This window comes from Schistocerca serialis, unplaced genomic scaffold (genome assembly GCF_023864345.2).
Source record: "Schistocerca serialis cubense isolate TAMUIC-IGC-003099 unplaced genomic scaffold, iqSchSeri2.2 HiC_scaffold_1352, whole genome shotgun sequence".
NCBI lineage: Eukaryota > Metazoa > Arthropoda > Insecta > Orthoptera > Acrididae > Schistocerca > Schistocerca serialis.
In genome coordinates this window covers 74,287-90,243 of record NW_026047572.1, presented here as the reverse complement: position 1 = coordinate 90,243, position 15,957 = coordinate 74,287, and the positions used below count along the sequence as shown (strand labels likewise).

The window sequence follows — 15,957 nt, the reverse complement described above, 5'->3', positions numbered from 1 at the left end:
AATGTACAGAGGCTCACCAGCCAACCCAAGTTCCAGACTCGACATCAACTATCTACTTTGGAGTGCATGACTATATTAATAAGAATGCAGCCCCCAATATTGGCATTGCCAGTGCAGCCTACAGCAGTGTTTGTCAGTTCTTACAGGGTGCTCAACTGGAAGCTTCAAGAATAGTTTTCATATTAGTGGCAATCTTTTCATGCATCAGGGCATTCTCTACCTTGCCTTCATCACAAAGTTGTTTCATTTGCTTCATGTTGGCATGTACCATCTGTCCCGCAATGAAACACTCTTCCTCTTGTCCACTCAGGAACATCCCTCTTCTTGTGCTTTTATAATTCCTTTTTTGTCTCTGGAAGCTTTTTACCAGTGTCTTGTGATCCATTAGGTAGCCTTCATCTCTGTGTTCAAGTGCTTCTGCATAGTGTTTGAATGGTTTTGCTCCGTGTTCAAATGCCTTGTGCCACTTCTTTCTTTCATCCTGGTATCTTTCTGCCTGCACCATTCCACATCATCATCCCTCCTTACTGATGTCTTGGCCCAATTTCTGTATTTTTCTTCCAGGTGTGTGCCTCATGGATGGCATTGCCATCTCCTCCATGGGGATGACAGTTCATACTTTTGGCTGTTGTTACAGTCAAAACGTTTCCTCTGAGCACAGCAACATTGGAATCTAGGACATCATCAGTGCAGCTTGCAGTGCTCAGCTTAGGTCATATTAGTGACAACCTTACAGCATATCAGGAGTATTTTTATGTTGCTTGCACTAGGAAGCTGTTTCACTTGCCCAATATTATCATGTGCCTTCTGTGTTGCAATGAAGTTCTATTGTTCATGGCTACCTGAGCACATCTCTCTCCTTGTGCATGGATCATCCACATTAGGTGGGACATATGACCATGAGTGTGGGTGGCAGATGGGGCAAGGCAGCTCCCTGCTGGACTCCCTGTAGAGAGGTGAGGCAGAAAGACGAACAGATTGGTCTGGTATCAAACTGTAGTGAAAGTCTTGATGGGAAATATTTTATGAACAAAGGTACTGGCACCAGGGACAAATCTGGTGAACAGGAAGTGATACTGTATTATCAGCCATTCTCTCCAAAAGCATTGACACATTCATCCCACATGCTTCAGTTGTTTCCACTTTACTATACACTCCCAGCACCTTCATTTTAGAGGTGATCAGCTTTCATATGTTATAAAGTAGACCATAGAAACCTTATTTCTGCTGACTGTATTCTTCATAACCACCCCACCCATTATTCAAAAGACAGCTCCATAAATAATTGTAAACAATTAATTCCAAGAAACTACTGAGACATTCAAGACAAAATAAGGAAAAGAAAACAAATGTCTCCAGTACACTATCTCATGAGAAAGAAGAAAAACAGTACATCAAAAGAACAGTATCTGTACATTTGGGGTGGTAGATTTCCAACTACAGTCATGATTTTGATATGATTTTCATTAATAAAGACATGCATTAATTTTAGTTACAAGACACATTCTTCAAGAATGAGTTATCAGTGAAAATAGATGTCAAATAGTATACACCTAGCAAATAATGTAACAAAGATAAATAATATCTACACTGTCTTTGCCATCCACAATTAAGCCAAAGATAGGAAGCTCCTTCTACAAAACATACTGTACTCACTTCTGTACCAACAAAGAAAAAACACATTCTAGCATCACCTGTCAGCTTCTGGGTTCTAATTGTACATAAACTGAACAAAAGATCACAGTACACAATGAAATGTGACATTTCTATGGTTGTGCAGATTCTGAAACAAACATTTTGGCAGGACCTTTATGTCTGATTGACCACAGAAAGGTTAAGGGAGCCCCTGAAAATGTTAGTATCAAATAACTTATGGTAGTGCTGAACGCATCAGCTATGACCATTTATAAACTAGATTCACACCCCAATATTTCCATTTAAGTTACTACCCTAATAGGTTGTACAAAAATGTTCAGTTTTGAAATACAAATCATCCTCAGTTTCTTCTACTCACATCATTCATTCATTGGAGTCCCACTGTTTGATTAAGCCTCTTCCCTGGCTTCTCCTGGTATTCTGGTCTCAAGCTACAGGCATTGCAGCTTGAAGTCCATGTAGCCTGATATCCACTCAATGCCTCTCACCAGACTGTCACCTCAATGTTCCCCCCACTCACCTCCCTAGGATACGAGCATGTAATTGTCTTATCCTATCTGTCACTCACTCCATCACTACATGTATCACTCATCTCCACTACCTCCACACTACGTCTCCTAATCCTGCCTGTTCCCTGTCCATTTTTCTGTTTCCTTTTCCCTCCCAGTAATTCTCAGCACACATATTTCCACAGCTATAGAGGCAAACTTTGTATTTCTGTAAGTCAGTAAATACTCGCCCCAAATCAAAGTCCTCAATATTCAAAAACATAAATATAATAAAATATATTGTGATTTCTGGATTCTAATTCAATTGTGTATGGTGGACTGACTAAGGGGTTGCAGAAATCACATAGATAAGAACTATAAACCCACTATCCAATCAAAATACCTGGGCACCCTTATGTAACGGGCAACTGAGCACTTTAATTCAATGAGAGGTGGAGCTACTATTATAGGAAGTGAAATGATAATTAAATGGACACCCTAGCTGCAAACAGGCGGTGATGTACTTCATTGGGGAAATGGTGAAAATGTGTGCCCCAACCGGGACTCGAACCCGGGATCTCCTGCTTACATGGCAGACGCTCCATCCATTTAATTATCATTTCATTTCTAGCAAAGCTGCAGGGTGATCCACAGTAATTGTTCTTTCGGGAACAGATACTACCATCATATATAGTTAAAATACGGCTTCCCGGCCATTGACCTTCTTGTGCGAACGCACACGCTATGCCCAAACTCGTACGGGACTTGGTAGATTAATCTGCCACGAGTAATGAGTACGATCGGCAAACATCTGTTAGGCACACTACGAATGTAGTGGGGTGGACATGTTGGGAATGTGGATCTCACGGGGAGTGTGCAAGGGATAAGTCCCTGCAGACGCACTATCCTCTGTGCCCGCGGTGGCTCAGATGGATAGAGCGTCTGCCATGTAAACAGACGATCCCGGGAACGAGTCCCGGTTGGGCCACACATTTTCAACAAATCCCCAATGAAGTACATCACCACCTGTTTGCAGCTAGGGTGTCCATTTAATTATTTCATTTCTAGCAAAGCTGCATGGTCATCCATGGTAATTGTTCTTTTGGGAACAGATACTGCCGTCATATATATTATAGGAAGTGGCAGGTAATACTGTTTTGTAAGCAGAATTCATCAGTCAGGGATCTGAGTACACTGAACATGGACTTTTCTTTGCATTACACCTGAATAATTAACACAGGGATGCATTTCAGCCCTTCCAAACTTGCCCAAGTCAGCTGTCAGTGATTTGACAGTTAAGTGAAAATGTGAAGGAACAACCAATGCTACATGAAGTCCAGGCACACACAGTATGCTGATGGACAAGTGCTTCTGTCATTGTGGTAGGAAATAGTAAAAACCAGCTTGCAGTTAGATGCTGCAGTCACTCTTCAGTTTTGAAGTGCAGCTAGGAGCCCGCTAAGGAAATGGCTGTGTACAGGGAGTTAGAAAAACTGGTTACAATGGCTGAGCAGCTTCTGGAAACAACATTTCTGTTCAACATAAAGTCACACTGACTGTAGCATAAAAACCTATGACTGCTGGTGAGTGGATGAGTGGAAACGAGATTTGGAGTGACAAACAGTGCTATACTCCGTGGGTATCTGACGGAAGAATTTGGATGTGGTGACTACTAAGTGAACATTATCCGCCATTACCTCTACTGCCAACAATGCAGTGCAGAGCAGGCAGTGTAACAATATGCAATTTCTCCTCTTTAACTTGTTCTCCCCTTATTGTACTTCAGGATATGATAAATGCAGAAGGGTAAGTACATATTTGACATTATTGTGTACTATACACAGCAGGGGAACAGTTCACAGATAACGACCGATTTGATCAGCTCAACACTTGTACCTCTCATGGATCAGCATTGTTAGGCAAAGGCTTATAACCAGTGGCATTCCTGAAGAAGGCTTGCCTGCCGATGTTCCAACCTGAAAGCAATGGATCGTCTTAGGGATTAGTTATAAATGGCATTTTCACTCCATACCCTGTGTCCAATATTTCTACCTTGTCTGGTATCAGCTATTAAGGAAGAATGGGCTGGCATCCATCCACAGAGATTTCGAAATGTCAAAGTGTCCCCAGAAGAGTTCAAGTCTCCATAAAGGAGAACACAAAATCTTAATGTCCACTAATAGGTGTCCAGATACATTTGATTCTCTAGTGTACAGAGCAGGAATGTAAGCCTCGCACAGTGGGCTCTTACTCTTACTCACCAGGTGACTTTGCTGCAGCTGCAGTACTGGGTCCAGCCTCTGGTGACCGTAGCCGCTGTTGTTCTGCACTGCCTACTATTGTACACACAGAGAGTAAAACGTCTTTTAAGTACTTTATGTACTGCTTTAGTTAAGGCTGCAACTACGTGTAAAGTTACTCTTACTCACCAGGTGACTTCACTGCACGTATGTCCTCAGCTCCAGTACTGGTTCCAGCCTCGGGTGTCTGCAGCCGCTGTGGTTCTGCACTGGATACTATTGTACACACAGAGAGGAAAACATCTTTCAAGTACTTTATGTTCACTTTAGTGACATGGTCTTAAATTGTGGCTGCAATTGAGGGTAAATTTGCGTATTTTATCACGGACAGTGATGTACTGCGGCTATAACCAATCTCAGAAGCCATAGTTACGAAAAGAAATCCACATTCATGGCATATAGGGAAAAAAATTTAAAAAACTTTTGACTGTGTTCACTGGGCACCATGTTCACAGACTGTGCTTGTACGTACCACTCCAGAGGAGAGATGCACATATCAATGACTTCTTACCAATGAATGCCATTTTGAAAGAAGTGTTGTGTACACATTATGAAAAGAGCAATAGAAAACAACATGTCAAACATAAATGTACAGATATTGTTCATTAGTGTTATTTCTATTTTGTGTGTGGTGACTTACATCAGGGGACAATATGCACCTTCAGCACTGTACAGCTATCGCAGCAGCTTTGGGTGCCAAACTACATGTGTGAAAATAAGTATTCTGTGGGGTCACCACACTGTCCTGTAAAGCAATAGGCTGCCAAAGGAGTTATTTCAACAACTGATGTATGTTGTGAGACACAGACGAGGAACCTTCAAAATTATTGTGAGTGTCTCTTTTATACTGAATGAAGGTGATCTTTTAGTGTAGTTCACGAGTGTGATGATGAAGGGAATAAATAATTTGTTAAGTCAAAAGTGACATAGTAAGTTATTTATAAAAATGTGATGCGTCAAAGGCATCAATTTTGAATTTTAAAGTAATTATAACAGAGTTTGAGAAGAAGTATAGAAGATAAGGTACAGAATATAATACATCATTGTATTAAATAGTTACACCACATGACACCTGACTGCAGTGTTAGGGGACAAACGACATGAAAGGGAAGCTGTGTTGACAGAGGAGTGAGACAAGTGTCAGAGTCCTGCACAACTGAGTAAGCGAGCACAAAATGTGAGATCAGGAGACCACAGCCTAACTTGATAGGCTGCCCACACCACCTGTCATAGCCATGCACAGAAGTTGTGACTGAGCCTTATACAATTAACTCATATAGTTTAAGTCTTTTTGGTCACACATATTATAAACTTGCCAGTCAGTACTATAGGCAAAATGTCAAAGGTGGTGGTGTATGGTTTTATCTAAATCCCAAGCTTAAATTTAAGTTAAGATATGAGGCTAAACCATTAATCATAGAAGAGAAAGTAATTGTTGCAGCAATTTACAGATCACCATCTGGAGATACTGAAGTCTCTCTTAAGAATTTGGAAGAAATGCTCGACATTTTTCTCAAATGAGAACTCTACCATAATTCTTTGTGGTGACTTTAATATTAATCTATTGGTCCAGAGGCCAGTAAAATACAAGTTTTTAGACATACTAAAAGCTTCAACTTGTTTCCCCACGTATCAGCTGCCACTAGAACAACAAAATGGATCAAATGGCTCTGAGCACTATGGGACTCAACTGCTGTGGTCATTAGTCCCCTAGAACTGATAACTACTTAAACCTAACTAACCTAAGGACATCACACACACCCATGCCCAAGGCAGGATTCGAACCTGCGACCGTAGCAGCAGCGCGGCTACGGACTGGAGCACCTAGATCCGCACGGCCACTGCGGCCGGCACTAGAACAACAGATTCCAGTGAAAGCCTAATAAATAACATCTTCTCAAATGTGGTCACACATGAAGTTGCAGCTACAAATGTGAATATAGGATTATCAGATCATAATGCACTAACCTTTAATCTCACTGCAACTCCCAAGGAGGGGAACATAAAAGGAGCACAAACGATGTTTCTCTACTGAAAATTGTAATCAGTTCTAAAATAATGTTAAAAATGCAGTTTGGCCAGAGGTCTTGGCACAAACAAACACAAATGATGCTTACAATACATTTGCTTCCACTTTTATGGCATACTTTGAAATGTGCTTCCCAAAAAAGCTTTTGGGTTACAGATCATCTGGATCCAAAGGGACCTGGAGTACACCCGGAATTAAAACGTCAAGTGAAACCATAAAATTACTAAGTTTAAAGTTAAAAACATGTCATGATCAGCAGTTTGTTGAGTATGTGAGAACATACAGACAGACTTACAGCAAAGTAGTATCAAAAGCAAAATTATTAAGTAATGATAGATTAATAAGGCAGGCTAGTAACAAGTCCAGAATGATGTGGTAAAAAAAAAAAAAAAAAAAAAAAAAAAAAAAGAAGGTCAAACTAAAGAACAGGAAATCCATCTTAAAAATAATGAAAATATCCCCATAGAAAAAATGCCATGGCAAACAATGTAAACAATTATTTTGTTAATATTACCCTTACTTTAAGCAGTAAATTTAAGCAACAATTAACAGTGATGTCTCCAATGGTAAATACCAGCATGATGGCAATCCCATCAGACGAGCATTAAGTTCTAAAAGTCATTAAATGCTTGAAATCCAAATTGTCCTCTGGTATGGATGATGTACCTGTATCAATAATTAAGAAAATTGCTCCATGTGTTGTCAAACCTATAGTACACATAGCAAACTTGTCCCTTAGTGAAGAGATATTTCCGGATAAACTAAAAATCTCTAAAGTGATACCTCTATACAAAAATAGCGAGACATAAAATAGAAAATTACCAACCTATATCTCTCCTCCCATACTTCTCCAAAATACTTGAGGAATTAATGAAAATCAGGGTTACAAAATATCTAGAAAAACATAAACTAATAAATAACAGTCAACATGGCACAGTACAGAAACAGCCATATTGCACAGAAATAGTAAGAAATTTTGAGTCAAATAAACAGGTTGTTGGAATTAATCTAGATTTAGCCAAAGCCTTCAATACTGTGAACAATGTAATATTACCAGGGAAACTTGAAGCAATATGCATCAGGGGTACCGTTAAAAATTGGTTTGAATCCTATCTGCAAAACAGGTCACAAGTTGTTGAGCTGAGGTCCTCCAAGAGTCTTCACAATTTTAAACCCATATCTGAACCAAAACAAATTTAAATAGTTGTTTCTCAGGGCAGCATTCTGGGCCCATTGTTATTTCTTGTTTATATCAATGACATACAGGCTCCAGACAGCTCAGCCAAAATTCTACTATTTGCAGATGACACGAGTATCATAATTAGTGATAAAAAAGAATCACTGTGTACTACAGCAGAAAAAATGCTCTCATACATACAGTCATGGTTTTATTCAAAAAGGGCTAACATGCTCCAATGTATTTCCAGCAGAGACGAAAATGGTAAAGTAGGTCTGAGCAATAACCACACATGTAAATTACTAAGAAAGTACTTTGATCAACTCTTGAACTGTAGATAACTGAATTGTTAGCTAGAATTTCCAGATATTTGTTGAAAACATGGAAGCAGATCTACCACCTACAGCAAACAAACAAAAACCCTGAAAAACAACAAAGCCAGTGGAGAAGAAATAAAATCATCTCAACCATAACTGGTGTCAAGCAGAAATGACAACTAACCTTCAGATTATGTCTGAAGAAATATGGGAAACTGAAAAGATTCCAGAAGACTGGAAAGTGGCTCCTATGCAGGGTGACAACATGTTTCCACACCACCTCAACTGCATCTTAGAGGAAATAGTAAGATAATTGAAACAAAAGGCAAAGAACATAAGCTGTCACAATGAGACTGGAGACTTCAGGAAAAAGAGATACTGAAATTCAGTGTCTAGTATTTGCAAATGATTATGCCATTCTTTATAAAAATATAACAAATTCAGAAATACAAATCAACCTCTTAGAAGGAATACCTAACAAAGCAGCTTTAAAAGTTTCTGTAGAAAATTTTTTTTAGGACAAACATAAAAAAATGACCCAGAAATCCTAGTAACAGGTAATGAACTGATAAAGAGGGTTTATAAATTTAAATATTTGTGAGGAAAGATTCAAGGCAATGGCTTCAAAAATATTTGCTGTAGACAAAAGAGTATGTAAAATGGAGAAAGCATATGATATAAACATGAACATTTACAACAAGATGTGTGTGTCTAAAAATTTGAAAATACAGCACTACAGCACAGTAGTAAAACCAGAATGTCTCTATGCAAGTGAATGTTTAATGTTGAATTATGAATTATACAAACTTCAAGTCCTAGAATTAAGAATCATTTGAAAAATACTCAGACTGCTAGGAAATCCATAAGTATGAATATTAAGAAGTAATAAAGTATATTGCAGCATAGGAAAAACAACTGAAATGCTGCAGAAGAGCTGACTATTATTTTTTGGACATTTATACAGAGTGAACAGCAACAGGTTAACCAAACATATTGTTAAGCATCTTTGGGACAAGATGTCAACAACAGGACAGATTCAAGTAGTTAGGAAAGATTTGGAAAGAAATACAAGAAAAAGACCCAGCAGAATGATAGGATTTCAAGAAGAAAGTGTTGCAAATGGAAGCATTCCAAGGCAGGAAGAAGAAGAGGAAGACAGGGTCAGAATGGTCTGAGGAAGAAAAAAGGATAGATAGTGAAGACGAAGGAAACCTGGAAGAAGAACAAAGGAGGAAGCATTGAAATTAGTATGTGGTCATTAGATACCCCAAACAGAAAAACAAAAAGAAGAAGAATGTCTGTGATGTCATTAATATAAAACATCAATATCAAGGGCCCCACACACTTCCTTGGAGCACATCTACAGTTACATCTACAATGTTCCATATAGTTCTATGCAGTGTCCTATGTACCGATATATCTTCAGCCTTGTCACGAAGCTCTTTTCATTTGTACATATTTTTTATTTAAACCACCCATCATCAATGCATTATGATGTTGGTACATCATTAGAACATTAAATGTTGGGAGCAAAAACAGAGAGACGTCTTAAGTGAACACTGTGCACTGTGTTATTGTTACTTATGCAGCCGATACCAATAATGTAAGAGTGAGCACACAATGTATGCTTTAAGTCAGCCTTTCCCATCATTGTGTTTTGTGTTGTTGGGGGCATTACATGTGATCTAAGACAAGTTCATATGCCTAGGGATCAAAGGATACAGTTGTCTTTTCCACCATTTTTACGAAGTACATTACCTTGTTCTCACTTAATGTGGACACATTCTTTTAGGTAAATTGTCATTCTATGAATATTATGTTGACACAAAGCACTGCTACATTTTAATTTAAAATGGCTAAGTGGGCAAAATGAGAACAGTGGTGTTTATGAATATGTGGTTTCAATGGTAACGTTTTCACCATGTATGGGTATAATGCCATGGGACAGAGCATGGCAAGGAAAGATTTTCTAATTTAAAGGATGATTGTTTTGACATTATTGACCCTCCATTTTCAGAAAGACCTTCAGCATTTGATGAAGATCATCTGAATGCATTAATCCACGATGATGCACATCATTGCACTCAAGAACCAGAAAATGTGATGAAGTATGACCATTCCGTCACTGTGCAGCATTTGAATACAAAGGAGAAGGTTCAACAATAAAGCATATGGGTACCACATGCCAAACCATATAAATCAGTGGTTGGCTGTATGTACATTACCCTCTTGCTTGTTCTTGATTAGTGGGTGAATACCACTGACCATTTCTAACCTGTATTGTTACTGATGACTAGAAATTTTGTTTTTATGCTAATGTAAGAGAAAGAACGGAAACGAATGCTTTAATCCAAACAAAGCAGCAGTGCCACATAGACTTTTGAGCATCCACACAAGATAATGTTATGGATATTGTGGAGAGGTCCGGTGTTAGAATATTGCTGCGGGGTGTGGGAGCCTTACCAGGTGGGATTGACGGAGGACATCGAAAGGGTGCAAAAAAGGGCAGCTCGTTTTGTATTATCACGTAATAGGGGAGAGAGTGTAGCAGATATGATATGCGAGTTGGGATGGAAGTCATTAAAACAAAGACGTTTTTCATTGCGGCGAGATCTATTTACGAAATTTCAATCACCAACTTTCCCTTCTGAATGCGAAAATATTTTGTTGAGACCAATCTACATAGGTAGGAATGATCATCAAAATAAAATAAGAGAAATCAGAGCTCCAACAGAAAGGTTTAGGTGTTCGTTTTTCCCATGCGCTGTTCGGGAGTGGAATGGTAGAGAGATAGTATGATTGTGGTTGGATTAACCCTCTGCCAAGCACTTAAATGTGAATTGCAGAGTAATCATGTAGATGTAGATGTACGTGACCATGTGGTGTACTACGAGTTGCTTTCATGAGGTGTAACTTCCCTGTTGGTATTTATTGTCAACAACAGACATCTTGCAGATATAGTCCCAGAAAAACATCCAGGAAGACTGTGTGAAGTGGTGCTATTCCACAGTAACAGTCACCAGCATTCTGCTAGACTGGCAACAAACACTATAGAACAACTGGGTTGAGAAGTCATTTTGCACCCACCTTTTTCATTTGATCTTGCACCCTCAGATTTCATCTTCTCTGCTCTCTGTTCAATGATCTTGACATACTTCCTTTGGGGTGAAAATACACTTTGAACATGGCTCTTTGCTACAAAATCACATGATTTCTACAGTTGTGGATTCAGAAAGTTATCCCAACAGACTGAAGTGAACAGCGAAACAAATTGTATTATTTATGATGATTTAAGTCTCCAGTATGTATAGTCTGAGTTTTTTAACTTGTAGGAAACACTACAGTGTTATGCATCAGCCTAAGATGTTCGATTGGCCATGAAAGGGTTAATCTGGAAATAAGCAGTAAAAGGCTAAGCCTGGAATAACATTTGTTGTGTTCTGTCCCTCTGCCAATCAGATAAATTGTCATAAACCTGCAGGCCAACTGTGTGAGGAGTTGTGGTGGACAGATTTAATGCAAATGTCATAGAGGGGATGGGGTGGCAGAGGGTGTAACATAGGAGGTACAGGTACAGGTACAGAGCTAGGCATGGGAAAGGGCAGTGTAGGGGTGCTAGTACTGAGGGAAGGATTGTGAAACTTAAGTTAAGGGGAACTCCAAAATTTTCAAATTAGGGAAGCTGGTATGGGAGTAGAGGGGGTGAGAGGAGTATGAGATGGGTCTCAAGAATGCAGTACACAAGTTGTGAAGCCACCAACAAGTCAGCCACCTTGTACTCAGTAGCATGTTGTCACCGGGTAGTCAATAACACTCTTGGCAGGTGAGGGATTGAGAGTAACTGTGGCACCCAGATGGGTCAGGCTATTTCACACATCAGTCAGGTGGCAAAATTCATTACTACTTATCGTAGTGTGCCTATTTGTAATGTTTGCTTAACATTACAATGACACATTTTCATTGCTACTGCACATTTATAACCAATCTTTCGTAGTTACAATAACACCGCCAATTTTCAGTATGAATTATGTATGACATAATTAACATCCAGTGTTAAGTTATAGTATAGAATTTTGAAAAACTGTTTCACAAAAATTATTTAGCACACCACCAATGGAATATTAATGTCAAAGAAAAAGATGAAAAATAAAGTACCACATAATAAAATATTAAAGTCATAACTTTAATGTGTAATTAAGCTACTGAAGGAAGCAAATATCTCACCTGCTAACAGTTCCTCCATCCTCAACTTCTGCGGCATCTGCAAAAATATTAAGAAGCTGAATAACTTTACATCAACAGAATTTGAGTGTAAATCAAACATCTTGATATGTGGCAGTGGTTGTCTTCTCACTGCAAATGCTCATTTTAATGTCAAGAAGTTGCTACACTAAAATAGTGATGGAGATTAGGAATCAGGTGCTGTGGCAAGTAAATACATGAGAAATTTTATAAAAGTGAGATTGATGAAAACTGCATAATGATCCAAGTGAAGAACCACAAAATATTTTAATTTTAATTGTCTGAATTCATTACAGCTGCCATATACAGCCACTGTCACAGAGAAGGACAAAGGTGCCCGCAAAAAGCAAGGCAACATTGGTGTTTGGAGGCTGGTGTAAGGACACTGCCAGTCACCGAAATAATGGTACAGCTTAGTTTGCTGGAATGAACACCCCTCATGAAAGGGGAAAGGAATAACAGACCATTATAAAATTACAGACTGTCACAGTTAGGAGATAGAGAAATTATGTCATGTACAATTCTGATAGTGTCTACATTGGATTTCAAGTTACTGAGAACCAGCAGATCCCAAAGTGTTGAGCCACAGCAGTTCACGTGGCACACGTTGCAAATGACATGCCATGTAGTGTAGCAGAGTTGTGGCAGCTTACAACTATGTGACTCACTTTCTTTTGTATTAGTAGTGTGATGTTGATTGGAAGCCATAAAGGCCACATGAATACCCAGAATCCTGATCGAAACACTTTGAACTATCTGCAAGTATTGTAATGACTGCATACCTAAAAAAATGGAGGACACTGGCCTCAACAATACATTATGATTTTATGAGCTTTGTCTATTTAGGGGTGTACTAACCTGTTCCAGAGTGTTGTTGTGTTAGAGTAATTCTTCATCAAAGTTCATATTTTGGATTCCAACATGCTAATAGCTGCCCCAGAGGTAAGGAAGTTTAATGTGTTGAGGGTATGCCCACAGATACTTAACATGCGTGGCCAGCACATAAGTTTTCATTTCAATTGAGTCACACTACCCTGTTAGGGACCTTCTTACAGATGCAAGCAGTTTGTTCAAGGCACATTGTTGGTTAGGGTTTGGATAGTTATTTTCTATGTGAATTATGTATTTTGTGTTGATTAGCACATGCTCAGTTAGCCCCCAAACTACACTGAATAGCTCTTGTTGTTCACACTGCTACAGCAGACTGCAATGTGATTGAAGTATAGCACTGTAGGCATCCAAATCGCTATTGATGGCATTCTCCCATATAAATGCATCAGTGGCAACTGGCATCAGTGTATCAGCCTCACTGATTTGTACCTGCACACACAGAACAAGTGAGACTTGTGTGTTTCATAGTGAATGTGTACTATGTGACATTGGTAGCAATGATATACGGCATCATAAATCACAAATACTGTAACAGCCTAGCACATATTCATAGTAACACTGCAGAGAGCAACAATGACTGCATGAAGAACCAGCATAAAGGTGTGGGAGTTTAAACAATTGGAAAATTTTATATCCAGCAACTAAAGGAACTATATGCCAATTTGGATACACAGCTTAAACAACAAAACTATCATCAACAAGTGTGGTACTCAGTACTGGTGACTTAACATGAGGCATTCCTGTCAGGGACTGCTGTTACAACTTTTACAAGAAACTAATGTAACATTTACACAAAATCCAACTGCAATGTAAATTTGGATTCCTTGACACGCATAAGGCAAGTCCTACATCACTTGGAGGGGAAAGGAAATTTCAAAACTGAAGTCTTTAAAGTAATCTGTAAGAGCACAGTTTGACAGAACTACAGGCAATGCATCATTATCCCATTTTGGTATATTCGATCATTTAATTGGGAAGCTGTTAGAGCAGTTGCTGTGGACAATTTTGAAGGCAACTTTGTATTTTGGCCATGCATATCTCTGTGGTCATGGCTAACAGGGATGGAAGCTGATATTATGACAGCAGCAACATAATGTGACTAATGTGAACACATCCAATAGAGAGGAAACTGCAAATAAGAATTTTTTGTCCAGTAGTGACTTGAGCAGGAGCATAATTGGACTGGGGCAGCCCAACAACTAGGGTCCCTATGGCAGTCAAAACAAAGGAAATACAAGAAATTAAAATGGAGACAAAAAGTGGAAAAATAGGTAAAAACATCTGACTAAACACGTCCACAAATGTCCATAGCTCATTGAGGAGCTACAGTAGTGGTCTGGAATTAGTCCTCTGAAAGTGAACTAAATGGATTTTGGTCCACTCAGCTTGTGTCAGTTGCTAACAGGATGCGGCTTAACTTCCAGCACTGCAGTACCTCATGAGAAACAAGTACTTTTATTCACTTTGTGAAGGCAGTACAGAATTCTCTGACCAGTTATTTGTACAGAAGTTGGTGGCAGTGACTGCACTGAAGTCATTCCATGTGGTACTGTGTTACAATCATTACTGTATGCCTCCTACCAGATTTAAACACATGATAATGAATTTAATGATGGTTACCGAGAGCCAAGGATGCTTGCACAAGGTATACCAGAGTGGAGAACTGCATCAAACCCCATTCGGACTGACAATAACAATAACAACAACAACAACAACAACAACAACAAGAACAACTGCAGTCCATAAACTGCATGAGTATGAGCCTAATACCAAGTGGTGCTTACTTTACAAACTGATTTTCTGCTACATCAGTCCCATACTGACTTCCCTCCTACCTCCCTAACACCCACCCTACCTCCCTCCTTTTGCACTGCAGTTCTGCAAGTATGAAGTGTCTGAGATGAGTGGCAGTATAGTTACTTCCCACTCACCAAATGTATCACTCTTACTGAAGGGTGCAGTGATGTAAGACAAATTGTGATTTAGTAAGCAAATTGAGTGCACGGTCTTGCTATTGTTAGGTAGCACTGATTAGGACAAATGACCGACAGTCGAGATCAGATGGCCTCTAACAAAGCTGTGTTTAGTCAGGCTGTGGAGGATGCATGGGGAAATTACATGATGCAGTGTCCACAGTTGCATTTTTCCTCAATTACATGAAGGAAGAACAATCTCTGGACAAAGTTCATTGCTGTAGCTCAGGATTCAGACAAGAAATAAACACGTTTTGTCCAACAGAAATTAAATGGCATATTGTTTCTTATTCTACATACAGCATGAGGAAACACATGTACTCCATCAAATAAATGCAACATACAGACCGATTTCTATATATATACACCATTTAGAAACTACAAATTATCCTACCGCCCTGTTTTCTTATTTGGTCATGAGAGACTTTCCAATTTCTAATTTGCCTGTGCGTGTGCGTGTGCGTGCACGTGTGCGTGTGAGAGAGAGAGAGAGAGAGAGAGAGAGAGAGAGAGAGAGAGAGAGAGAGAGAGAGAGAGAGAGAGAGAGAGAGAGAGAAGATATATTTTGCACATTTTTGGCCGAGTCCGATGGGTGGCAATAGAGTGGGAGGGAGATGAATTTGACATAACAAAAAATAGCCCTAAAAAGGGGCACTCTTGATTTATTCATTTCATGTGTGTAGGCAGAGAGCAAGTAAAGAGAATGTAATACTCAAAATATTAAATTAAAATAAATTTATTTCAGGTACAAGGATAATGCCAACTAGAACTAGCTCAAATTTCCTTCTCTCATCTTTGATATTTTTCCGTCACCAAGAGATTTTGTGCTGGCTCTCACTGACAGAACACTGCACAGCAGAACAAGGAAAGAAAGTAAAATGTTC

The 15,957-nt window shown here is 39.1% G+C and overlaps 1 protein-coding gene across 1 annotated transcript in view; it reads left to right on the top strand.

The window, feature by feature from the left end:
• Positions 1–15,957, top strand: part of LOC126440160 (probable WRKY transcription factor protein 1) — a gene marked incomplete at its 3' end in the record, with an annotated part of 101,422 nt that overhangs the window by 17,550 nt on the left and 67,915 nt on the right. The window lies entirely within an intron of this gene.